Source organism: Macrosteles quadrilineatus, unplaced genomic scaffold (genome assembly GCF_028750875.1).
Source record: "Macrosteles quadrilineatus isolate MER2022 unplaced genomic scaffold, UCM_ALF_1.0 Scaffold_18__1_contigs__length_3160703, whole genome shotgun sequence".
NCBI lineage: Eukaryota > Metazoa > Arthropoda > Insecta > Hemiptera > Cicadellidae > Macrosteles > Macrosteles quadrilineatus.
In genome coordinates, this window is record NW_026542611.1 from 2,146,248 (window position 1) to 2,156,245 (window position 9,998).

Sequence of the window (9,998 nt, forward strand, 5' to 3'; positions counted from 1 at the left end):
GTCTCATGGCCCGCATACCACGGAAGAAGCAGAAAATAACCCCTGCCATGGCTAAAAAGCGTGTGGACTGGGCCGAAGGCCTTAAATATTGGACTGAGGATGATTGGAAAAGGGTAAGTAACATATCAAGTCACAGTAAAGAAATATTGTGGGTTTTATTTAGGTTAGGATAAGTTAGGCCAGCATATGCGTGGCGTATGAGGGACCTAGGCCTATTTTTGTATATGAAGATAACAGCAATTTCCATTATTTTAGCCTTTATTTTATATATTCTGTTTGACGAAATCTATTGTAATTTTTTAATTACTGAACGATGAGTAAATTGTCTATTATCCATAATTGTCTTGACGAAATCTATTGTAATTTTGTAATTACTGAACGATGAATGAATTGTCTATTGACAATTATGGACAATAAACAATTTATTCATCGTTCAGTAATTACAAAATTACAATAGATTTATACACAAGGATACACAAGGATATACACAAGGAATATGTGTATTAGAATTATTATTAAAATACAAATATGAGAAATATGTTATATTAATCAAACTATAAACAATGTGTGTATTTGAACGACATTATTGCAATCCCGTAGAGAGGCTGCTGTAAATTTCATCTCATCGCTAAAATGTGTGGAATCGCATTACTGCATGGGTAAAAGTGAGAGAAAATACGTATCAAGTGATACTATATAGTGAAGCCTACGAAAATGTACAACGAACCAGCTCTAATTTAATTTTGGTTTTAATGAGCTGCGTACCGACATGTTTTCTACCTTTGTTTCATTGTCATAACGACTGAAGGCCTGATTGAAACGGATGCCAATAAGAAAAATAACCTTATAACCGCCAAGATATGCACTTGGAGGTCTGATGTACCCAGGGATCTGCAGCAGAAAAATCTGCATTACAACCAGTCATTTTAGACGAGGATAAAGATGACATATAAAACCCCAATTGAAGGACAATGAGATATTGGATTATGGAGTGTTTCTTTGTTCATAGAACAAAGAACACAACCAGATAAACCTAGTGAGAACAAAACTTCGCGAGCTTTCGAAGCTTACAGCTTCATTGAACAGCTTGGATCCTGCACTTTTAACAGTTGTCAAATAAGTAGGTGAGAGACGGGGATTCTGGATCGCCCGAAGAGGACCCTCTTAGGACGAGCTCGCTGATTGGTCAAGAGCTGAAGTTTGGGGGTAACAGCAGGTGTTATGCTGGTGCTGTTGACGTGGTAGGTGACGTGTATAGGGAGTAAGATATATAAATATCCCAAAAGGAGGTATTTACATATTTTATACAAAATATTACTAAAATCGGACGAGTAGAGACTGTAAAAGGAATTGCGCAATCTTAAGCGTTGAACAGTGAAAGTGAATATGCACCAGCTGCAAAGAAACTACATTCAGCGGATATGCAACTATCAACCAACATCGCCCAACCTTCTGCCAGCTCAAAAATTGATAACAGTAGATCATCATTACTCTATGTTGACCCTACAGACGCTAAAACTGAATATCCTAAGCAAAGGTTGAAAATAATTGAGGTGGAAAAAGCGTTCAAGAACAGTTAACGTATTAAAGATGAAAACATATTTAATTGAAAATAAACCAGCCATTAAAGATACAAAGCAGTTTTTTCAACTTTCAAGAAACTTAATAAGTGATAAGGTGCGAGAAAGCCTGCAACAGCACAACATTAAAATAAACTTTGTACTCTTGACTGAACACAAAAAAAAGTAACGATGAAGAAATTATGCACGAAATGAACTTCAAAACAAAAAACGTAACATTACTACTGAAAACGTCGAATAACAGCTGCGAAGAAAGGAGGAAAAGATTTTGAAAGAGATGGAGGAGTTTCAAGCAAAAGGCTCGAGTTGGACTCTAAGGTAAAACGATTAACATCGAACTACGAATCAACCGCTGTGATGCTCTGAGAGGATCATCCTACATCGATTTACCGACACCATTAAAACTAAGAAAGCTATTATAAATATTCAAAACTACGACCATAAATGTTTCCTGTGGTCAGTGCTCGCAGCCATTCATCCAGTAGGGTTAAAAGAGAACCCACATAGAGTACATAACTACAAACATTATGAACACGAGTTTAATAGTGCTCTACAAGGAATTGAATTTCTAATGGACTTAAACAACGTGAAGTTGTTTGAAAAACAATCCGGGATATCTATCGATGTATACAGCTATGGTGAAAAATTTACAGTGTAACCGCTACTTACAATCAACGAAAAAAAAGAGCTACATGTAGACTTGCTTTACTTAAAAGACGGAAGCAATTCACATTATTGTCTAATTAATGACCTTAGTAGACTCGTGCGCTCACAAAAAACAAAACTCAAGAATAGTTATTGTGCTATGTAGGAGATGTTTATCACACTTTGGAACAGGCGATTTGTTGGATATGCACAAGGAATATTGTAAAAAGCACGAGCCAGTAAAAATTGTAATGCCAAGTGAAGGAGAGGTATTGAAGTTTAAGGATAACAACAGAAGTATGATAGTGCCATTCACAATCTATGCAGACTTTGGGTGTATGCTTACTCCAGTGCAGTCTAACAGCAGTGAAGAGGAAGTAGTTAAAAACTTGACACTCTCTCAGTTCAAACATACATCAAAATACTACTCCGGTAAACAGCTACAACTCCTGCTTCAAAAGGGTTTGTACCCGTATGATGCAATGGGCTCATTAGATCAATTTGAGCGCACATCGTTACCACCAAAAACGGACTTTTAGAACACGTTGACCATGTCCGAAATTTCAGAAGAAGATTAAAGCGTGCTAGTGAGATGTGGAGGGCTTTTGAGATAAAGAATATGAAAGAATATACTCTCTTGTACAACAAGTCAGATGTACTACAGTTGGCTGACGTCATGGAAAATTTTAGGAACGTGTGTATGCAGACCTACAAACTCGACCCTGCATGGTATTATACAGCCCCCAAACTTGCATGGAGCGCTATGCTTAAGACAACAAGCATAGAACTAGAACTTTTAACTGATTATTACATGATTTTGGAGATCGAGAACGGGATTCGGGGAGGCCTATCACAAGTTTCAAACCGTTACGCAGCCACCAACAATAAATATATGGATGAAAATAATTACGATAAAGCAATGGGCTATCATGTTCAAATCCATTGCAATATCATGACGTATTTGATGAGTAGTAGTAAAGAGCTGTTATAGGGTGGGGCAGGGAAATATCCCGAATTTTAAAGGTGCATTGAAAGACAACAAAAAATGTTAGAACCAAACTTTAAATTGGGATTAAAAGGTAAAATCTGGGAGTTTATTTTAATATAACTTTACTTGGTTTTAAACATCATATCCTGCAAGTGGTGTCTCTATTCGTAAATGCACTGCTGTATTCTGGTTCTTGAGTTCATCATATGCTCTGTAAAGCATATGTTGTGGAATGTAGCCAATTTCAAGGTAAATTGCATCCTTCAAGGCATCTAGGGTTCTCTCGTGAACCATCCTAGGCTTAGCATCACTCCAATAGAGCATATTCTGCTTATTTACCGCTCCAGAAAATGGAAGTGTGCCTCATCACTTAACAAAACCCGAGCAACATGAGGCCGTCCAAATTAAGATTTCACATGCCTGCATTCGTTGTTGCCAGTCCCGTTGAGTGAGTCCATGAGCAACTACCATTTTGTATAGATGGAGATGTAGGTCCTCATGGAGAACACTAGTCACAGTATGATTAGACAACGCCATGTTTTTATGGTCTTGTGTGGTCTATTACGGCAGTAGGGATGCTATGGAATGATCTGAAGCTAGAAAGCTATAGATTCCTACTGACCAACAGACTTACACAGGACGCTTTAGAGAATGAGTTCTCCATCTCCCGTCAACGATGTGGTTACGAAAGAAACCCATCTGCCATGCAGTTTCGACAAAATTTAAGATATAGAATCCATGTCACGTTGATGAAAGCTCCCGAAACTGGAAACTGTAAGATAGACGAAGACGTTATAATGGCTGACGCATCGGGAAGTGAAATGAGTGAACCGCTGTCCAACATTACCCTTCTCTCGAAAATTGTGCTGTGCAGTAAGTATACCTATATTTGTAATTGTACGAAACTTAAGACGTTTTTTGTAGATTACAACAGATTATATTACCATTGACTATACAACTATTGAATGGACAAATACTTTCTAAACACAATTTGCATATACACATTTTACTAGTAATATTTTCTGTTTGTCCTTGAATTAGGTATTAATTTTGATAATGCTTTGGTTGACGTTAAACATTTGGGAATACAGTCTTATAATTGTAGATGATTAACAATTTTGAATTAATAATCTGGAAGAAATCTTAAAAATAAAATAGCTGTCTCAATACAGAAACCTATGATTAAAATAATGGTACCGGGGTCTGAGCCATTGATCACTATAGTTTTTTTTTTTAATTTATACGATTTTTATTTGAATATATAGAAAACTAACGTTTAATTTAAAACTAATTTTGGCTTTTATTATTCAATTTTTTTTATTTATTATATATAGTAAAATCACTGGTTTATAATAGACTACATTTGAATGTACATAGAAAATAAACATACTATTATTAAATATTTCTTTCACTACTAAACAATAAATTTCTAACAATTACCTCAGTACTTTCGGGATTTTTTTGAGTTTGGGTTCGCAGCTATTGCAGACATTTCAATGATTTGCTTTAACTACGTATAATATACGTATATATACTATATTCAGACATGTGTATTCAGTGTTTATACCTCAGTAGACCCCCATGAGAGGATAGCCCAAAATGACCTTTGACTGGGTCATTGACCCTGGGGGTGAAGATAAGCTTGTTATCATGACCTTGGGGTCAAGATAAGCTTGTTATTGCCTAATTAGGTGTGACCTTGGAGGTTAAGAGTGTGATAAAAAGTTTTTAGGAATAGTCGGGAATCGAACCCCGGTCTCCAGCATGTGAGGCGGGTGTGTTAGTCATTGAGCTATGACGTCAGTTTGTATTGGAGTAGTTCCATCTTTATCAAAGATAATCTTCAGGTAGTAGCCCTCTTGTGGCCGCTGGCCACAGTGAACCCCCCCCCCCGTACGACATACATGCGAACACGAGCTAATACATGCAAAACAGCTAGTAACCGTAACTACAGAGAAAGTTACTGTGTATAAAGTACGGGAAGCAGTAGTGCTGAAAGATTACAAAAGTTCACTGTCGCAGGTACTTCGGTACCTTGTGGGACGTGTCCCACACCTCTGGCACCCCCCTCACACTACTGCAAAAGAGTGAAAGAACAGTTCACTATCCACTGTTGGCAAGCCCTACCTCCCCGCTGGTAGCGGTCGGACAACGAAGTCTGGGTAACCTCAAATCGAGGCAATAAAAATCCCAGACACGGCCAATAAGGGCATAACATCGTAGGTGGATAGCGGCAGCAAGAGATACTCAAAAATCCAAACGAGAGGAAATACCGTTAACCTCCGGCTAAATAAAATTGTAAAAGACACTGAAATATACATAGACAAGACAGACAAAACACAGGCGAAATGGCGGCCAGTGATCAAGACACCAAGAAAAATTACATACCTAAAGGAAAAAGCCTGGAGAGATCTCCTACCAGCTTGACAGTGCCACCAGCACACGCTGGATTACCAGCTGATATCAGCAAAGTAAGGGCTAAATTTCCAATGAGCCAGACAGAGACACCAGAACTGCCTTCAAGAGAGACTAGAGGCAGAACCAAAAGGTACCATCAAACTTCAAGCCCTGAAATTGAAGACGAAGCTAAAAAACACAAAGGAACTAGTGATCCTAACAATTCAGAGGGCGACTCTGATGAAGAGAGCGTCCAGGATTTTGAATTTTGCAATGCTGAACAACTTCAGAGAATGTCAGCAGACCACATGGAGGTCATCTCAGACCTAAAGAATCTGACCTCACTGGTCAAAACCCTGGCAAAAGCTAACAGGGCGGTCACAAAGAGTCATGGAGAACGAATGGATTCGTACTCCAGTGTCATCCAGGCGGGATTTCTCAAGATTCACAGAGAATACCTTGAGCTACGGGGTAAATACCAAGAATTAGAGATAAGGTACAACTCCAAAATGTCAGAGTCAAAATCTAATCCTGACCTTGAGAAACTCACAAAGGACATTACCACGGAAGTTACGAGGCGAGTAGTTGAAGCAATTCAGAATCAACCAAAAGATTCTCAACCTCGTCCAGTTAGTTACGCCTCTGCCGTAAGTGCTTCAGCTAAACAACATAAGAAAAGCCAGGATCTCACTAAAGTGCTTTTAGTTTACCCCAAGGAGGGCACAAGAACTTCAGAAGAGACCAAAGCAGAAATACAGAGAACGCTTAACCCTGAACAACAGGGGCTTAAAATTAAAAGGCTCTCCAAAATCCGAAATGGAGGAATTGCACTGGAGTTCCATAAAGAACAACTGCAAATTGTCAAAGAAAAGCTTGGAAGCAATCTTGAGCAACGAGAACCAGCAAAAAGGAGACCCAAAATGAGGCTGTATGATGTGCCGGCAGAGTCCAATCCTGTTGAAGTCTTTGAAAAGATAAGGGCACAAAACTTCCCTGAAATTGAACAAGAGGAATTCCTAACAATGGCGAAGTTCATTTTCAAAACTGGACCCAAAGGTCAGTCCTCAGAACAATGGGTCGTAGAAATTGACAAAAACATCAGGAAGAGGATATTGGATAATGGCGGAAGAGTTTTCTTTGGATGGAGGTCCTGCAAGCTTTCGGACTATTACATCATCAATAGATGTTATAAATGCCACAGATACGGACATCTTGCTGCCTCGTGCAGGGCTACAGTGGACACTTGTGGTCATTGTTCAAAAGAGGGACATTCGTTTAAAGATTGCCCAGACAAAAACTGGAATTTCAAATGCACAAATTGTTTGCGTGCAAACAAAAACCCTAATCACAACGTTGCTTCTGTTAAGTGTCCAATGTACCAAATGGAACTAGATAGAATAAGAGCATCTACAGAATATGAGTGACCAAATTAACATGATTAATACAGCTACTAGAATAGCTCAAGCTCAAGAAGAAGCTACTAATTTTGTAAATAATGTACATAGATCTAGATTAAGCCAAAATAGCTCTTTGACCATTGGTCAGCTTAACCTGCAAAATTCTGCCAGAGCTACTCAGGAGAGTAGGAAAATTATATTAGATCATCAACTGGATTTTCTTGCATTGCAGGAGCCTCATTGCCAGGAGGGCAGAGTCAAAGGCTTAGGCATGATGACCTCGAACTTGGTCATAGGAAGTAGACCAGATGGTTCCAGACAGTATGCGGCTATTGTTGCCAACCCAAAGTTTGAGCCCTTGGAAATGGCTGAGTATGCCACTTCTCACTTTTCTGTGATCAAAACCAACACGGACAAGGGCAAACTTGTCATTATATCAGGTTATTTTCAATTTGCTGATGATATAATTCCGTACCTTGATCATCTACAAACTATAGTTTGCAGAGAGAGGCAAAACATGATCATCATAAGCATTGACTCGAATGCACACTCGCCTGCCTGGTACTCCAGGCACGAGGACGAGAAAGGAAGACACATGATTGATTTCATTAATATGAATTATTTGACCATCGCCAATAGAGATGATCAACCATCAACGCACACTTCAGGAACCAATATTGACCTTACTCTGGTTTCCAGAAACTTGAATGGATTCATTGACAACTGGACAGTACATGATGGAGCCAGTTTGAGTGATCACAGGCTGATCACCTTTACACTCGACCTATCCCTACTTATGCATGGCATGGAAACCAATGGATATAATGTGAGAAAAGCAAACTATCGAAGATTGAATGCTGATCTTTCTCCTCACTTGAGACTTATAAACCAAAATGAAGCATACCAAATTGAAGATAAAGCTACTCAAGTTAATGAAGCTCTGAGGAGAGCTTGTGATGCAGCCATCCCTAAAAGGGTGGCTCGGCCCAGAGCAGTTCCTTGGTGGAGTCAAAATCTTACTAGGCTCAAGCAAAATCGAAACCGTCTCAGGAGAAGATATCAAACATGCTGCGAATGCAGAATTAAACTTGTGAAAATGGCTGAATACAGGGCCGCAGAGAGACTTTATAAGGAAGAAATTAAGAAAACTAAGCAGACAAGTTGGGAAAATTTTGTAAGGGATACAGTAAATGAAGATCCTTACAGTCTAGCATACAAGTTGGGTGCTGACAAGATTAGAACTAAGGATATACTATCTACCTTACAGGTTGATGGGATTCAGACCACAGAGAACATTGATACCCTGAATGCATTGATGAACGCACTTGTTCCTGGAGATATGAACTTTAATGAAACAGAGGAACAAGCTAACGCCAGATCCAACTTTGAAGACAGAATAATCACAACAACTGGGGTTGAACCCCAATTCATGATCCGGGAACTCGAAGCAGCGTTGAATAAGGCTAAACTTAACAAAGCTCCGGGACCTGACCTAGTACCAGCAGAGGCACTAAAGGAACTCGATCATGACAACAAATTACAACTTTTGGAAGTCTACAATGAGTGCTGGAGAAAAGGAGTTTTTCCCAAAGTTTGGAAGAGGAGCAAAATTAAGGTAATTAGGAAAGGAGGACAAAGGGACTGGTCCCAACCGAACTCATACAGACCTATAAGCCTTCTCCCGGTTGCAGGGAAAGTGCTTGAACGCATGATTGCTACGAGGCTAATTAATTATGTGGAAAGTAACGATCTTTTAAATGATTGTCAGTATGGCTTTCGAGCAGGACGCAGCACTACAGACGCCATAAACAAACTGGTGGTAACCACTAGAGCATCAAGAAGGAAATATGTGATTGCAGTATTAGTCGACATTAAAGGAGCCTTCGATTCCCTGTGGTGGCCAGAGGTCTTTACAGCTCTACACAAGATAAATACACCTAGATAAATTATATCAATAATCAGAGACTAGATGACCATCGAACATGATGGGGAAAGACTGGTTCAACAAATGAGTAAAGGCGCCCCACAGGGGTCGGTATTGGGTCCCCTATTGTGGAACATCACTTTTGATGGCCTGCTGAACAGGAACTTTGGTGATAGAGTAACCAAAATAGCTTTTGCTGATGATATCGCCTTCATCATCGAGGGAGACTCAAGATTACAAATTGAGGAAACTGGCAACAATGTGTGTAATATGCTGACAGAATGGGCAATGAATACCAAGATGGAGATCTCCATTAACAAGACAGTTGGAGTCACCCTGAAGGGGAAAAGTTTGCAACTCAGAATCCCTACTATAAGGATAAATGGTCAGAACATCAAATTCGAGAAGCAAGCAAAATACTTAGGAGTGATCCTTGAACACAATCTTGGATTTTGCAGTCATGTGAAGGAGACTGGAACAAAAGCCATAAACCTCTTTGGGAGGCTGACCAGATTAATAAGACTGAAGTATGGAGTCAGATTCTCTCAAATAAACTTCCTATACAGGACTGTTTTCCTGCCAGTGATGACGTATGCCTCAAGGGCTTGGGACTTTAGGATTGATCAAGTTCACGTCAAGAGACAACTACTAGAAGCCCAAAGAAGAGTTCTGACGTACATAACTGGAGCATATCGGACCACATCCCTTCAGGCTTTGTGTGTCCTCACCAACAACATTCCTCTGCACCTCAAGATAAAGCAAGACAGGGAACTCTGGGAACGCAGGAGCGGGCTCAGAAATGACACGAAGAGTCTAATCATTACCAGACTCAGACTGCAGTGGCAAAACGAGTGGGATGCAGCTACTACGGGTAGATTTACCCATGACCTCTTCCCCAGCATCACAACAGGGATCAACGAGGACCTAGACCACACTTCGATTCAACTACTGAGTGGACATGGAGCATTCGCCACTTACCTCCTTCGTTTTGGGAAGACGGACTTGGATGAGTGCCCTGACTGTGGAGCGAGAGACACACCACATCATGCTGTTCTGGAGTGCCCTGC